This window comes from Morone saxatilis, unplaced genomic scaffold (assembly GCF_004916995.1).
Source record: "Morone saxatilis isolate NCDOM2014 unplaced genomic scaffold, NCSU_SB_2.0 Contig7, whole genome shotgun sequence".
NCBI classification, from domain to species: Eukaryota; Metazoa; Chordata; class Actinopteri; family Moronidae; genus Morone; species Morone saxatilis.
In genome coordinates, this window is record NW_023340246.1 from 2850691 (window position 1) to 2867168 (window position 16478).

Here is a 16478-nt window from a genome sequence, read left to right on the forward strand (position 1 = left end):
ATTCCCACTTAAAGGTCATTCCACTAGATCGGTCCTTCAGCTGGAGGGTCACTCCCCTGCCGAGGTGTCCTTCGGCAACACAATGAAGGCCTACTACTATCTTCAGGGCGGGTGCTCTGTAACTGACCTCTGATCTTCAACTTGTACATTAGATCAGTATAGTATATCATTGACATTGTAGGCACTATCCCAACAGTCAGACTAGTATTGTTTAATTATCCAACTTTTCCTGCATAGTTTTCATTCCAGTCACCTTAAAAACCCTGGGCAGTATTTTTGCACATTCCTGCACAAAACTGTACAGCGCTTTCATTGTTAAAGAATAGTAAAATTGTAATACATTGTATAAATGTTAGGATTTTTTTGACTTTATTGTTTTCTATGCTTTAATGTGAAAACATCCTGCTAGTGTCAAACTCTGCACATTCTGCACAGTGAAGCTCGAACACTGTAGGAATCAGAAGAAAAACATACTTTAGACTGGAGGAGGACTTTAAGTATAATAACCTTGACCTGGTTCTGAAAACATCAACTGAGTCTTGTTTTTCCCCTTTGTTTGCATCTTCTGCAGCAGCAGGCTGATCTGCTCATTTTGCAATCACAACTTTCTCCTCCCTCCCTCAGCACAACTTTTGGGAAGCTAAAAAAAAGAAAAACAACTTTTCCTCTCGCGATAGTAGCTTGCTTATGCAGCCGCCATATTCTGTGACAGTATTTTGATTCGTATCTGCTGGAAGTGAGGAAAAAGAGAAAAGTGAAGGGCTGTCGAGGGGAGGGGGGGGCTGAAGAAGAGGAGCTGTCAAAAAGGTATTCCCGAGTCCCTGTCAAACGGCGGAAGGCTGAGGCTCGGTATCCCTCCCCTAACGCTACTTCGAGGACACACAAGGCCCGGGGCCTCGGTGCAGTTGGCTCTTCGTCTCCCTGGTAGTAGCTGGACCCTTCTCGGCTTCTCCTCTCCGAGCTCCGCGGCCCTCTGGAGGTCCGGCGGCGGTCTCGGGTGTTGAAGGCGGCCCGGGGAGCGGCGGCGGTGGCAGCGGAGACGGAAAGGTAAGTTCCAGTAAGTTAACTAGGCTTTCGCCACTTAGCAGCAGCCGGAGGAATACAGATTTAATAGCGTTACTGTGAAATGAAAAGGCGTTGGAGCGCCTTGTGCGACAAGCACTTTCACACACCGTGCAATTCAGTTTGAAAGAAAATGGAGAGAAAAGGTTTTCAGATGTGGAAAAAGTTTTTGTCCACAGCAAGCAGCTAGCTGGGTTAGCTAACTTGAAGTGTTTGGAGGCTGTTCCCGTCTCGGCCGAGTTGGCAAACCACTGTGTAAAGTTTAAAACACCTTCGTAGCCTCTCCCCAAAGTCCACTTTAATATTAATATCTGTAAATATATATTAGGGGTCTTTTTATTTTAGCATAACGCTGGCTGGCGCTACATGTTTTGTAGCCCATGTTAGGCTACTTTTTCCATTGAGCTCTCCTTTGAAACGTCGCAAGACCAGTCGTGGATGGAAACGTTAAATCATACAATTGTAGCTTCACTTAACTTCACACACGGAGTATTTGATCTCCAACAAGCCTCAAAATGAGGCACCTCGAGTAGCTGTTCATCCCTTTGCTCCAACACTGAAACTATTTTTTGTGTAACATGGAAACTTAACTTATTAGTAACCCAGCTGCCTAGCCAGTTTAGTACAGTTGTGTGTCTGCATCAGAGGATTTATCACAAGTAAATGTCTTCACTATATGTATCCTGTCGTTTTTATAGTAAGATCATGTAAATAAAGCTTCTGAGGGTTGACTGGGGACATTATAGTGTTGCACAACTGCAGCCAAGTTAACCTAAAGGTGACACACAAAGCTGGTTGTTTTCAGAAAAATAAGGTGATGAGTGAGTCACTTCACCTGTTTGATATCTTTCTGACATTGTCCCTCTTGGATTGGATGTTCCCTGTTTGTGGCAGTTGAGATGGAAACTTATTAGGGGGGTGGGTCTGAGCCTTTGCCAGCCAAAATGACAGCTCAGTTGTTGTTGTTTGTCTTCTTGGTGTAGTTAAGATGAGATAACCTAACCTGTCATGATTTAGACTTTTCTGTCCTGGTGTATTTGTTCTTGCGAAGCCACTAAAGGTGCTGGGATGGGCTGGGAGCCACAGGTTGCAACATCTGACCTATTTTTTTTATTTTTTTGCTTGTTTGTTTGTCAGGCAAGAGTCAGGTAATGGGAAAACAGGAGACATGGAAGTTGTTTCAAAGATTTGATGGAACATGTAAAATATGCATGTTCACAGAAGATCTGTGATTCGTTGCTTGTTGGTTGTTTTCTTGCAGTCCAAATTGATTTTAATCATGGTGATTGTAACCAAATGTAACTCGTATATTACTGCTTGATGACAGGTATTTTGTTATTGGAGTGTGTAGTTATAAAGCCTCTTTCAATTCATGCTAGCATTTGGCCATTTGTGGTGGTCTACTTCTTGGCACAGTGAAAACCCCTCTGGGTGTGTTGAAAGTGTGTTTCTCCATGTTGTATCACTTAGGCTGGGCTTCATATTAACACCAGCCACCAGTCAAAATGATGCAAAATGTTGGTTGTGGCTGGAAAGTCTGTCAGCTCTACCAGCCAGTTTGGCAGGTAATCAACCTGTTTCCAATGTGGTGTTGTTATTCTGAAACTGGCAGCTAATAAATGGAATTTGCTCTTTGAAGACTTGTATCAACATTGTGACATAGAAGTTTGATTTTCACTTTGGTGTAGGTAGAATTCACACATTCAAAGTACAACCTACCTGACTGTGGTTTTTAATATCCAGGCTTCTTATGTGACTCTCTATCCTCAGCAGACGTCGGCTGACTCAGCTTTGAAACGCTTGAGTTTATTTACAGCTCTAAAGAGCTCAGAGTCACTTCTCTGTGGAGCCTACAACACCTACAGTCTAAACCGTGTTGTCAAAGGTAGACTGCAAGAGTGTATATCATTCATTAGCAGCTTGTGCCTGTCTTGACTTGCAGTCAACATTGCACTTCCTGACCAATAAGCTGCCATGGCCAACTGTTTATAGGTGCAGACCCCTAACTGAAACCATGTGTGCCTGTAGCTGGGCAAATATGTTGCTAGGAGGCCTTGCTGATTTGCCACTCTTCGGAGACTCAGCAACGAATGCTCAGAGCCTGCATGATAAGTACTAAATCAGGATTTTGGTGAGGATTGTGCACTTGTACACAACAGCAGGCTGCTAATTGCTTTGTTTGGATGTCATTTGGCGTCTGCGAACAGGCTAAATCAACACAGTTAAGTGACAGCACAGATTACAGAGCTACACTCAGTGTGTGACCTGAGGTTCCTCGATGCTTGTTGATGGAGGTGAAGAATTGGGCTCACTTGTTGTGTTTGCTTTCGTACAATAAACAAGCAGGACTAACACTTGTGTTTTGAGAACTTGTACAACGAGCTGAAGCTGTGGCGTGATGTCCCGAGGTCTGTGCCAATACTTAAGTCTTCTTTCCTGAAAAACCTGTTTCCTGATTTATCATTTGCAGTTTGCACAATAACTTATCACCAGTCAGCACGAAGGGTGGGGGTGTGTAGTTTTCCCCCTTTCACAAGGGGGAAGGATAATTACTGCATATGAGTGTGTTTGGATGCAGCACAAATGCTTGTTGTTTGGATCAACAGTGCAGAGTCAGTTTAACCCAGGAAACAATATTGGCTTACCTTTCTCTTTCTCTGTGTGTCACAACGGATTCACTGTAACAGGCTGCAGACTCTGCATTAGTGTACTTATAACTTGATACTTGTTCTCTCAGGCAGCCCTCTGCTCAGTGACCTGCCAACATACGTTATTATACAGTGTGTGTTGTTTCAGTGTAAAAGTGTCAGGGTAAGACCTGTAATGCCAAATGGGAATCCAGTAGGTGGAAGGGAAGGATCCATCACATTATGCCCAATGCTGCAGACTCAGGAAGAGGGCTTGGTGTTTTTAACCCTCCCCCACTCCAGTGTGTGGCTGTCAGGAAGAGAGGCTCTCATTGGAGCCCCCTCCCCCTGTCCAGCTCTCCTGACTTCTCCGCTTTAAATGGAGTCCTCCATTACACATGCTGCTCATGGTCCTCTCCAGTTCAAGGGTTAAATTGCATGCATGGAGCCTGACACTGCACAGTCCACTACACCTTTAGCTGCTTGTTACTTTCACAGTTTGGGTTTTGGAGCGGTCGCCACTTCTGTAGCACTTTGTAGTTGTGCACGATAAAGCTGCATTAATTGAACTTTTTTGGCCACTTGGAGGCAGAAGAACTTTGACAAACTCAACCTTAAAACAGTCTGACTTTCTAATTGCCCAGTAGACACTGCATTAGCATTCTTTTTTTTTTTTTTTTTGGTGGCCGTGAAAAATGCAAGAGGCCCTATCTAGAGCCAGTGTGTGGTTTGTCCCTCTGGGCTACTGTAGAAACATGGCGGCTCAATATGTCAGACTCCATAGTGGAGGACCCACTCCCTCTGTAGATAAAAGAGCTCATTCTAAGGTAAGGAAAATTCTTATAGTCAGGTGATTATACATATATTTCTGATTATATTCCTATAAATATTATGTTCCATTTCTGCCAGTAGATCCCTAAATCTAACATACTAGACCTTTTTTAACTCTGGTTTGGTCTAGATCAACTCCTGTGAGCAACATCTGGGTCCTTGACTTTCTATAGCAGCCGGTCACTAACTGTCTGTGCAGATATTTGATTACATTTGGTTTATTATAGCTTGTTTGCTGTAAACATCTGCCTGCTGCTGGAAAGGGTTGAGGAGAGCTGTGAAGCTGAAGCACACAGTCATTTTGGGGGCTGTGAAACGATGAATAAAAAGTGATCTAAATCAGACAGACAATGAGTAGTCATGTCTAATATAAGCAGGGATTGAGTCCATTTCCTTACTGAACAATGTGATATTCTGTGGACACAGTTAAGTTTGTGCTCTATACCCATCCATAAGTTAGACATTTGTTTAGCAGATGCGATGACAAGCCAAGTTTTATATGTCAAACTGACTAACTGCATAGGTGTTGCAGCAACGTACAGATTAGCTAATACAGATAAGGTAATGAAGATATATGAAGACTAAGTAATGTCTAATAAAAATGTAAAGTGTTGCATCATAAAGATGTGGCTCATTTCTAAAAGACAGCTGTGATCTTATCCATTTATATTGAACTAAAACTGACCTATCTCAGTACAGTATTCCATTTGCTTGATCTGGAAAATAAAGAGAAGTGCCGCTGGCGTTTTCCATTTCAGCTGCTGGGCACAGTGATGTTTCTCCTGAGCTCTCAGTTCTCAGTTAGTTGTCATTTATGGTATTTCTCCAGGTAGTCCGCAGGTTCTTCTTTGAGTCTTAAAAAGTCAGGTCTTAACAATTGATTGATTAATGAGGTTGCATTTTTCAGTCTTCTTTTAGAAATCTTTTAAATGTGTTTTGGGGGACATTTGTATTAATCCTGCTGTAACAACCACAAAATGAAATCAGCATGGAACCAATACTGATTTTCCTTACTTTAAATGGCATTCATAATAGCCTTTTAAAAAAGATCTTAAAATGTCTTAAATGTAACTTGTTGCAACATGCAAAACCCTGTTCTTAGATGTTCCTGTATATTCCAATGTGGTGGCTCTTCTCATCATACGATACATATTTTCAGACACTTACCCTACCAGTTGGAAGGTCTAATTTAATGACACTGAGGAAGTCATTTTAATCACGGTTTGCATAACAGAAACCATCCCAGGAATTTTGAAGGGCTATGGTGCCACTCAGGACTTAGCTTGAGTGATAATGTGTGTGTAATCTTGCTGGCTGATTTGTCAGGGCCTGTGTAGCCTACAATTTGTAATCCCTAGTAGTAACCCTACCTTCAGTGAGTCCTTTCCACTTCAAACTTTGCCACACTGTACAATTCAGGTAAAAGTTGCTGCTCTCGTCATTTCGTTATTGCAGTGCTTTGAGATTCAGTTCCACTTTTTTGGCCTCGCTTCTGTCATCATGCCTTTACACCTCTCCCTCTGCACTCAAACATATTATCATAGCTCACCTTCCTATTGTCTTGTTACATGCATTAGTGAGCAGGAGACGAATGAACCACGTCTCTCACTGAGACTGTGTGCTGTCCCCTCTCCCCATCCCTGTGCCCTCAACATAGGCTCTAGGTTTCATCTCTGATGGCTTTTCTATTCCTCTAAAATCGCTGCCCCCAGCTTCCCTAAACTGATTCATCCTCTGTCACAAGCTGCACAGGCCTTGAACTGCTTGGGTTGGTCCAATTCCTCAAAACTGTCTAGAGCTTTATTTGAGCACACTTTTTAGCACAGGAATCCAGACAGTCAGTTTGGCACAGTGTGAGTGGAGCAGCACAGGGTCAAATGCCCTGCTTACCTGAGGGTTGGAGAAATTCCCTGGCAGCCTTTTGGTCCTGTGTCTTGAAAATCAAGGTTACTGATTAACCATATATATTAGAAATAATCACTACCAAATGATTCCTTTGATTTTTGTTTTAAAAAATGACACAGAGAGCTATTAGAACCAGAGTTTAGCCATACACCTGTTTATCCATGGATATCCATGCACTGTCACCACTTGAGTAGCATGCAACAGGTGCATGACAATGTAATACATCTGTAATAGAATAATACAGTGAGGATTCAGTCATTAAGTGTGATAGCTATTTTGATGGCTGTTTCATATTACTGTTGATTATTAAAAGCTCACTTTTGCTAGGGATGCAAGATAATCGGCCTGATAATGTGAAATTGATATTATGTATTCTAACATCCAATATTTAAATTATAATCAACACATTATCAGTCCGTTTGATATGTTCTATCAAAACCAAATTATGTTTCTATAGTTTTTGAAAAAATGAATTGAAGAGTCTTTTTTTTGTTGTTAACAATAGTAATGTAGGTAGATTTTGTTAGGTCAGAGCTATGAAATATAAATAATCAGTCTTTGCTCAATAAATCATACCCTTTCTTACCCTCAGGTGTGCATAAACTACATGTTATGGAACTTTTTTTTAAAGTACAAAAATGTGAAATTATCGGTTATCTTATCATCTGAAAAAAAAAAATCCATATCATGCATCTCTAGTTTTTACGTACTTACTATTGCTTGTTAGCAATAACTATTAGTTTCAGTGATGGAATGCAGTTTATGTAAACTTAATTGTAAATGAAGTTAACAGACTGGTGAATTGTTCAGCTAAATAAATTAACTCAAAATAGACATCCCGTGTAATGGCACTTGTAAATCAGACTCGAACGCGGTAGAATAATTAAAGAGCAGCTTTTTATTCTAATGAAGTGTTTTTCAAGTTTCCTTTGCTGAGACTGGGCTATGAAATAGGATAGTAGCACAACCATCAATTAAAGGAATATAGTGGTGCTCCTCCGCCGGCTCCCTTTGGATGTAGCATTTAAACTAATTGGAACCAGAACCACTGGTGTGTTAAAAAGGCATGTTTGGAAAGACAGCAGTGCAGCTCTTGAGACACTTCGGCATTGTTAGTGGGATCAGTGTTGTGCTTGAAGCATTCATTTCCACCCTTGTTTCATGTTTATGATTTATTGGTCAATAGGAGCAGCAGACCAGTAGGATTATGTTTCTCTTTATTCTGACTGACAAGAAAATGTGCTGTCACAACAGCATCATATTAACAATCAATTGAGCGGGCAGAAAACGTATTTACTTCCTTTTGACGGACTTATGTTTCCAGTGTGATTTACTCTCAAATAAAATCAGGTACAAGAACCAACAGGTTTTCAGATTCAGTCTAGCAAGATGGAAAAAGTTAGAAAAAGGCATCTTATTATCCTGATACTTGTGACTTTGAGCAAGACGTATCCGATGTCATTCTCTCTTTTCTCATCTTTCTCAATTTACTTTGGATTACTGTTCAATATTCAATATCTTTATTTTTTTAAACAGGTTTTAATAAAAGGCTTTTTAAGTTACCTCAAAACTCAAAGTACAACTTTGTGTGTGTTATTAATCCCTGTGTAAAACATGTCATTTTTCCTAATGGTGCACATCTCATTTACAAATAAATATTATAAGTTAATGTTGACTCCAGCATGGGGTATCACTAAAAGATCGAGCTGCCAGCAGTGTCACATTCTCCCACATCAGTTAATGGCTGTTTTCGAATTTTCAAGCAGAAAACATCTCTCACATTTCAAATTGGCCGTCTGTGACTTTTCTTCGTCACACTCCCAGTGCAAACCAGCACTGTTTGACATTCACAAACAAGCGGACAAATATTAAATATAATTACAAGTATCCCGTTCAATTGCTCGTTGGCTTTCCCTCACATCCACAAATCTACTGGCCTTTCTTGTGTTACGTGTCACTGCATTTCCACATGAGCACTGCTGTTCCAACACGAGCCACTTTTTGAATGTAACCCCTGAGTGACAGAGTACAGGAAGATGGTTCAGCGGTTATCTTTGGCCTCTTCAGAGTTGTGCAGACTGTAGCCTCTGCAGCAGGATATGTGTGTGTGACACAAACACTTCCTCTCAGTGCATTGCTCTGAGAAAAACCTCCGTTTGCATTTTTACATTTGGCCTCTGCTACTTAGTTTTGCTTTTGGGGGGTGCAGAGGTTAACTGCATCATATTATAATAATAAAAAGAGAAAAAAAAGTGTGCAGCAACTCCGTAGTTTGCAAATTTCTTTTGAAAGATGTAACCTTACCTTTGAGCTGTAATAGAAGCGTTTGAATAGCAACTAGAGTTGTGTGTTGCTGCAACAAGATAACACTGTTCACCCTAGGTCATAGTAAACAGTATATATATGGTATATACTGTATATATATCACGATCAGGGTGGGAAATACATTTTTGAAAATGGAAACTACCACCCACTCACGGATTAATGTTGAAATTCACTTGACACTCAATAGCAAATCATATTATGTAGGGTTGTACCAAATGTAATTTTAGTTTTACATTCAAAGCCTCTGTTGAGGTTTTCAGATTAACTTTGAATGTCTGTCATTGTATTTTATGTCATTGCACTAATAAAAATAGTCAGTTTGAATAAAGTGATTAATTGGATTAAATGAGTTGCATTTTTAATGTAAAGGAATAATGAGTATGATTTGTTGGTCACTGGCAGTGGTGGTTGGGCGAGCCAGACAATTAGAAGAAGAGAGGGAGACAAAGGGAAACAAAGCAGTGAGTTTCTGATTGTTTCAAGGCACACCTCCGCACAACCCTGCGAGAAGGAGCTCCATTTCTATATTTTGTGTGAGTGCATACAGCTGAAGCCATACTTCATGCTGTGTGTGTGTTTGTGTGTGTGTGTGCGCGCATGCGTGCATGCATAGTTCAACTGCGCCCTCGGTCAAACAGATAGAGCGGAGAGAAGGAGACAGCAATATAAGCAGTTTGCTACGTTTTCATAGTCCTGACCCCATACCTGCATGCTGCAGAATGAAAAGACTTGCAAAAAACATTCAAATGTCAATGTTACGATCGTAGCTTTAAACCATTCAGTACAGCTCTATCTGTGTAAAATCTACCTTTCATATCTGGTGGCTGCTGCTAATTTTCCACCCTGATCACGATACTGTACTGTACTTCCTTTATTTGGAGCTTCCATACAAACTTAAACAACTGGCAATAAAACAAAAGACTTAAAACTAACATTAATTCGAAATATGTATGTGGTTGTACCAAAGCAACATGTTTTCTTGCATCTGAAGAACAGGATTTTTAGGTCAGGGCCTCTCTGCAGCACTACAGCACTTCATCATAATGCTGTTTGTCACACATTTGACCTTCTATCAGAACATTACAGCTTCTGACATTTGCATATTGCACTTGGCCATAATGCAGTTTTTATAAAATTTTGATTCATTTTGCATCACTAATAGCTTGCCCGCCAGGGACACTAAGAGATAGCTCCTGACAAACCTCTACCGCCACACGGTACATACGTCATATCGCCACCTTTTAGTGAGTAGGACTGACAACTGGGTAAGATATTTACACCTCACTGATGTACCTGTTATTGCAAGAATGTTGGCGTGGTTTGGTTCGCCTCTTTATTCTGTCTCCCTTTTATCTTTATTACAAACCTCTTCAGTCTTTTCTCTGCTCTGGAATAAATAGGTGACTCCACACTGCACTCACCTCTACCAGAGCATTTCCAGACCTTACATGACATCCTAACCTGCATATTAGTTTGAGGGGATGTTAGTGCCCCACTTTATGTGCAGCTCATCTGTGAAACAAACTCCATCCTGCTCAAATGAAAGCTTCCTGGAGTGGCATACATTGATTTGAAGGGGTTCCTTTAAATGTGTTTTTGTTGTGGTGCCTTCAGCAGACAGATGAATGAAGATTCAAGAAAGGTTTTGCAGTGCATCCATGAAATTGATGTGGTGTTGAGTAGATTGTGAGTTGACCTCCTGGCTGCTTGTTTTCTGTACGATGGATATTGCAGGCTGCTGTCTTATCGCTCCCTTGCTTATCCTGTGGGCAGGTTCTGGCCCCACGTCCCCTCTGACTCCCTCACAGACGCAGCACAGAAAGCTTGTCTTACTCTGAGCTGTTTGTAATTGCCATACTGGGGCTGCTCTGTCCTTCATCATTTCTCCCACAGTCTGCTGATGGTCTTTCATCTCCCACAGGTTTTTTGTACTCACTAACGATGGGAAAGGGCTTTGATCTAGTGTCCTATCAGTAACAGCGTGGGCCTCAGGCTCCCATACTCCCTTGCTGTCTCACTCTGAAACATATTGTCAGGGTGTGGTGGACAACGGAGTCCACCCAGCTGAAAAGCCTTTGTTTGTTGTGGTTCAGTGTAGCTTTGCCAAGGGCAACTGCCTGTGTGGGTCTCTATGAAATTCTTGCAGCAGTAGTGGTCTGTTAAATTAGACCCTACATTTGCCAATGTTTTGCAACCTTTCGCATCTCAGATATAAGCACCTGAGCTCCGGGGGGAGGAAAACAAACTTTACCTCCTGAACACTTTGAAGGTAATCTTTTTTTCCCCCTCCTTTGGAGAGTGCACAACAGCTCTGCAAACATACACACAAATAAAGCTTTTGGAGCCTTCCAGCTCACATCTGCAATGTGCAAAGACGACAGCAGATACTAGTTTCCTTAACTAACCAGAGATCTAGTATGAAGAGAGGAGCTTGTGAGGTGGAATCAACTAAACAGGGACAGGAGCTTTGCCCTTTGTCCAAGCTGCCTAAAGTCTGCCTTTGTTTGAAATGTTTCTGCTTGTGTCCCTGTTGTCCCAGTTAGTTACTGGCCCATGTTAACTCTTCTTCAATTTAAAGCACCTACAGGAACTTTCATTTTGTGTTCATTCTGGCGGCCCCTGTGGACAAAAGTGGGACTGTTGTTTACACCGCCTTGTTTCATTGATTTTGAGGGGAATCCGACCTTGTATAAAACTCCTTCTAGTATGTTCAAAGAATTGAAGTGGAGTACTCAGTCCAGGGATATCCCTGGGTTAGTCCACCCTCGGCCCTAACCTCCATACCCTTTTCCTCCCCCTCTACAACGGTGCCCTTTGGCCTCCCAAACCCACTGGCCTGCCTCAGCTCCTGGTTAGAGATGTCATAACAGAGCCACTCTGCTGTGGTATTCCTCAGAGGAATGTGCTTCCTTGGGTTTGTGTGTGTGTGCGTGTGCGTGTGCGTGTGTGCGCACGTGTGTGCATGGGTCTGTGGTTATGTGGTTTGGCTTCTGTCTGTGCAGCCTATGAGGCCAGGCCGGCACTGGCACCCTCCAAGGCACACCTGTTGGTGCCATTCTAAGCAGGACCAGCACTGTGTTGTCCCTCCCGTCCTCTGCAGCCACCAGCACAGCCGATCAATGCCTGCACACACTGCACCTCCACACATGGGCCAACTGTGGGTGTGTGGGGGAGAAAGCCATGCACACATTAAACCTGCCCCTCATCCTGCAGCACAGAGCACGGATGATTGATTGAGTGTCTCAAATTGTGTTAAATTTGGCAACAAGTATAACTAATCTGATCAGACCTGGCCTCCAGATCTCACTTTGCATACTTTGTTTTGGAATAACAGCCCTTGTAATCTCCCCCTTTTCATTTACATGTTTAATTTAACAATAGGCAACAATAAAGTGTGAAATTCCTATTCAAGACAAAGGAAAAGAAAGGTCTTTTTGGCATTTTTGATACATTTACCAGACATTTATTCATTCATTGGTCACTGATGGAGGGTGATAAAAGGCATGGATTACCATCAGTCTCCTTTTTAAAGACGGCTTTCAGTGCTGATTAAATTATCTCTACTACCACTGTGTTCCTTTATAAATGCCTTTTATATAGTAGGGCATTAAACAACGACAACATAACATTGCCAATACAAGATTTTAAGAAGACAATTTGAAGCAGTTCATCACTTTGGGAACATGCGTATCACATCCCTGAGTCCTCTCAGCATCTGCAGGACAGGGACGGCTCCAGAACATGTTTAGCCTAGCTTCATTTATATGCTGTAAGCAAAATTGGCATTTTGGCTAACTTACTGTCCATTCTTGCAGTTAGCAGTCCCCAACTGAAAGTCCCCAATGGCTTATTCACATGAGGACAGGACACAACATCCAGGTATTATTGGTCAAGGCATTACTAAAAGCCAACCAACAGCTTTCTGTATACAACAACAAGATATGTGCATGTACAGCATGTACATAAGAGAGCATTGGAGTTGTGGGATTTGTTTCCTTACTTTTGATGGAGCCAGGCTAGCAGTTTGCTTCCAATAAGATGAGACTGATATTCTAAAAACTGTGTGAGATAAGATAAGAATGATGTATTCTCTTGTGATTAAAACACTGCACAGGGGATGTAGAGAGAAATCATTTCTGATCCTTTTAATATAGGCAATATAAACTGATTACAGAAGGCTCAGGCAACTTAGTTTTTGATAGTTGTGATGATATTAACCAGGGTTGTTTTACAAGTCAATTACCTTGATGGAGGTGAATAGGGCCTGCTCGCCGAGGGAGACAAGTATGACTGTAATGTTTGGAGAGGGCTGGAATAAGACCGAATGGCATCTCAGCAGCAGAGGAGTCACGTGACTTGGCTGCTATTTGTCTTTTGGTTGGCCTCAAGGTGGGGAATGATACTCCTAACAGCTGCGGGAAGCATTTCCGGCGGAGGGTTTTCTCCTCAGCCAAGCACACGGAGGTCCAGTAGTACACTGAAAGCAGGGATGCATCGATAACCAATTCTCCACCACCAGTAGATATTGTTAGCATGAAATTTGTGTGAAATTGTGCAGCTTACAAGGCCATAGTTTGACTGAACGGTGTTGTGTTAGGGGCCACTTGGAAAAAAATGTTTAATATATTTTTTTTTTCCTTTGGAGATCTAAAATCACATGTCCTCAGGGTCTTAAAAAGTCTACAATTCTTAAATCCGATTTTTTTCCTAGGCCTTAAAATGTCTTGATGATGATTTTGACAGGTCTTGATTGATTGAATGAGTCTCGCTTTTAAATGTGTTTTGTGGGAAATTATTGATCATGCTTTAACAACTACAAAACAAAACCTACATCAGATATCTGAATCATCATGTTCTCAATAAAGACAATAATTCCTTCAAATAGATTAGAATAGTCTGTTTACCTTTAAATCTGACGTTATAGATTTGATCTAATTATTTTTAGCCGTAACCAAATTCTGACACAGCATCAGTAGTAAGACCTGTTGGAGGTGTGGTTGAAAGGCTTCACAGAGGCCATTTTTCTTGTGTGCAAGAACCCGATAACACCACGAGCGGCGGAGTTAACGGATGGAATGAGCTGACCAAAGACAGAAGTGCTGCTAATGTCCTGCTTCAAAGAGCATGATGACATACAGTAAGTGCATTTCGTAAGGCAATAAAGGGTGAAGATTTGGCTGGTGCATACTTGGCATGTCATCGCTAAGCGCCTGAGTGCAAGCAGCCTCATTGTGTTCAATTGCCTCGCAGTGAGTGTTGAGAGACAGCACTGCCACCCAAGCTTAAGCCACAGTGGGCCGGAAGGTCACCGGTTTGAATCCCAGACCCACTGAGTCTGGGAGAGGATATTGAATGAGAAATAGTTTCCCCTTCCTCAGTAGCTGAAGCAGAGGTGCCTTTGAGCAAGTCCTTTGGAATTACTTGAACAGTAAACAATAGAAAGCAGTAAATGTACAGATTAACTCGTTTGGTCCATGTAACATTAGGAAACAGAGGAATGTCAATCACAATATCCTGGAGCCGTAGGGGACTTTATAACAGAGCAAAATCCAAACCAAATACTTATCAATTCAGTATAATTTAAGACCAAGAAAGAGTCTCTGGTTATGATGATCTGTCATTACTTTTGTCACCTAATAGACTTTGAAATGAATGGAAGAAATAGTTTGTTAATCAGGGCATTGCTGAAAAAAAGAAGGTAAAGTTAGAAGTTAGGAGTGTTGCCGATGAATACAGGTTTTGAAAAGATAATTCAAGTATGTATCCGGTGCAATTTCAACATCTAAAAACCTGTTTTGTTTTGCAGGAAATATTGGGTGTGATCTTTGAGGGAGATGGCATGCTGTGTTTGCGTGTCTGCATTGTTGCACCACTGAGAAAGAGATGTGTGTGCATGTGCGTGTGTGTGTGTGTCTTCCTCTTGAAGGTGGGGCTGTGGAATGGGATTGACATGGAAGTTATGTCTGGTATTTATGGCTTTTTTGTATGCAGCTTTGTTATCTCAAGGACGGGGCATAGAAGGCTGTTAAGGTACCAGACTAGAAACTGGATTATTAGTGAACCTCCAGACTATTATGAAGATCTTACTCACAATTCTGACTTCAAATACAGTCTCTCAGCAGTAAGGCTGCATCTAAGGATCATTTCCATTATTTTTTATTAATCTGTTGATCATTTTCTTGATTAATCAATTTCTTGATGAATTTTTTGCTCCAGTAAGAATTGTAAAAAAATGTTGATTGTCAAATGTCTTGTTTTGTCCACAACCCAAAGATATTCAGTTTACTGTGATAGAGGATATAAGAAACCAGAAAATATTCATGTTTTTATTAAATTGATTATCATAATTGTAGGTGATTAATAATTAATAATAACGGCACAATTTCACCAGTTTTATTGGTGCATAATTGCTTCTACATATCTAAATACTTACTACAGTGGTAAGGCTTCAACTGATAACTTCTGTCAGATCCTGATTTGTATGGGTTTGATGCTAAGCTAAAGATAACCCAATGAATTCCGAGGCTTAAGCAGCCCTTAATGAGGCAGCCGACAGAAGAAATAGTATGAGAGGTTGTATAGCCGTGGCTCTTAAACTGACAAATAATCTGTAATTGTGAATCATGTAGTTTAAGGAATCTGCTGCCACGCAGCTGGCCAGTAAAGTCGACCAGCCTTTAAAACTCCTGGCGGAAAATCTATCAGAACCAACTGTTTCTGAACCTTTTTTTAGCCCAACACCCCACTGTAGTCCATGTCCTCCCACCCCTCGCTGGTATCAGATCAGTTTTCAAATAACTTGGGTTTCCTTCAATTCATTGCCGTCTGTCTGCCTGACAAAAACAAGCAGTTGTGGTGTTCTTAGCAGGGCAGTGGTCAGTCTCCCAGTTCAGTAAACTTTAACAGGCTTTGAATGTTTTGTACCTGGTAAATGTAGTTCACAGGCTTTCTTGTACAGCGCTCTCTTCCACTTAACAACTCAGCTGGTATTTAGTTGTTTTTAGTAGCAGCCAGCAGGTTCACTGTGCCACATGTCCATGAGTCACTGTATGACTCGTTGTTGTGGATAGACTCAGGAGCTCCTACACACACTGCAGTATTGCTGAGATCAGTGAAAGCAGAGCTCCTCTCTGCGATCAATGAGCAAACCTTTAGCACTGGCCTGCTGCATCTCAATATTCAGCAGCCACTTGCTAGAAAAACAAAGTTTACAGGAACATGAATGTTCCTTTTTTAAGTTGTTAATAGCAGTGGGCTATTTCAAACTAACGTCGACAGAGTAATCATTAGCACCTGATTGAAAAGGTATGTAGTAAGTTAAGGCCCAGGAGCTCCTGTATTCCTCTGACATCCTGTGTTTGTGCCTCAGAAGCAGAACACAGTGGCTTTATAATTACTACTTGACAGCTGGTAAATGAGAGCTTTGGACAAACACATGGAGGCAGGGTTAGCCCTTCTAGTAATGGACGGCTACCTGCCAAAACCTCTGACAAAGTCAACAAACACACCTGCCATAACCTAAATTTACAAACAGTCGGCTTATGTCTGGTTAGTTTTTCTCACTTTGAGACTTGAGTCAGGCTAGGGGAAAAAAGCATGTTTCTAAGGGCGTTTTCACACATAAAAGTCCGGACCAAGGTTCGTGTTTAGTTACATTGTATACATTTGATCCCGTTATTTTCGGTTTCACATAGTAATTTTGCTAGCGCACTAAAGAACTTTCCATGA

General features: G+C 41.4%; 1 protein-coding gene across 6 annotated transcripts in view; it reads left to right on the forward strand.

Annotated features, from left to right (window-relative positions):
- Positions 1 to 665: 665 nt before the first annotated feature.
- The window catches only part of tab2 (TGF-beta activated kinase 1 (MAP3K7) binding protein 2), a 39197-nt gene continuing 23384 nt past the window's right edge, over positions 666 to 16478 (forward strand). For 3 of the 6 annotated variants that reach the window (XM_035678482.1, XM_035678487.1, XM_035678488.1), the window contains exon 1: positions 667 to 1047. The gene's annotated coding sequence lies outside the window, so the exon portion shown is untranslated. Of the gene's footprint in view, positions 1058 to 16478 lie in introns of all 6 variants that reach the window. The other 3 variants (XM_035678485.1, XM_035678483.1, XM_035678484.1) reach the window with 2 other exon arrangements.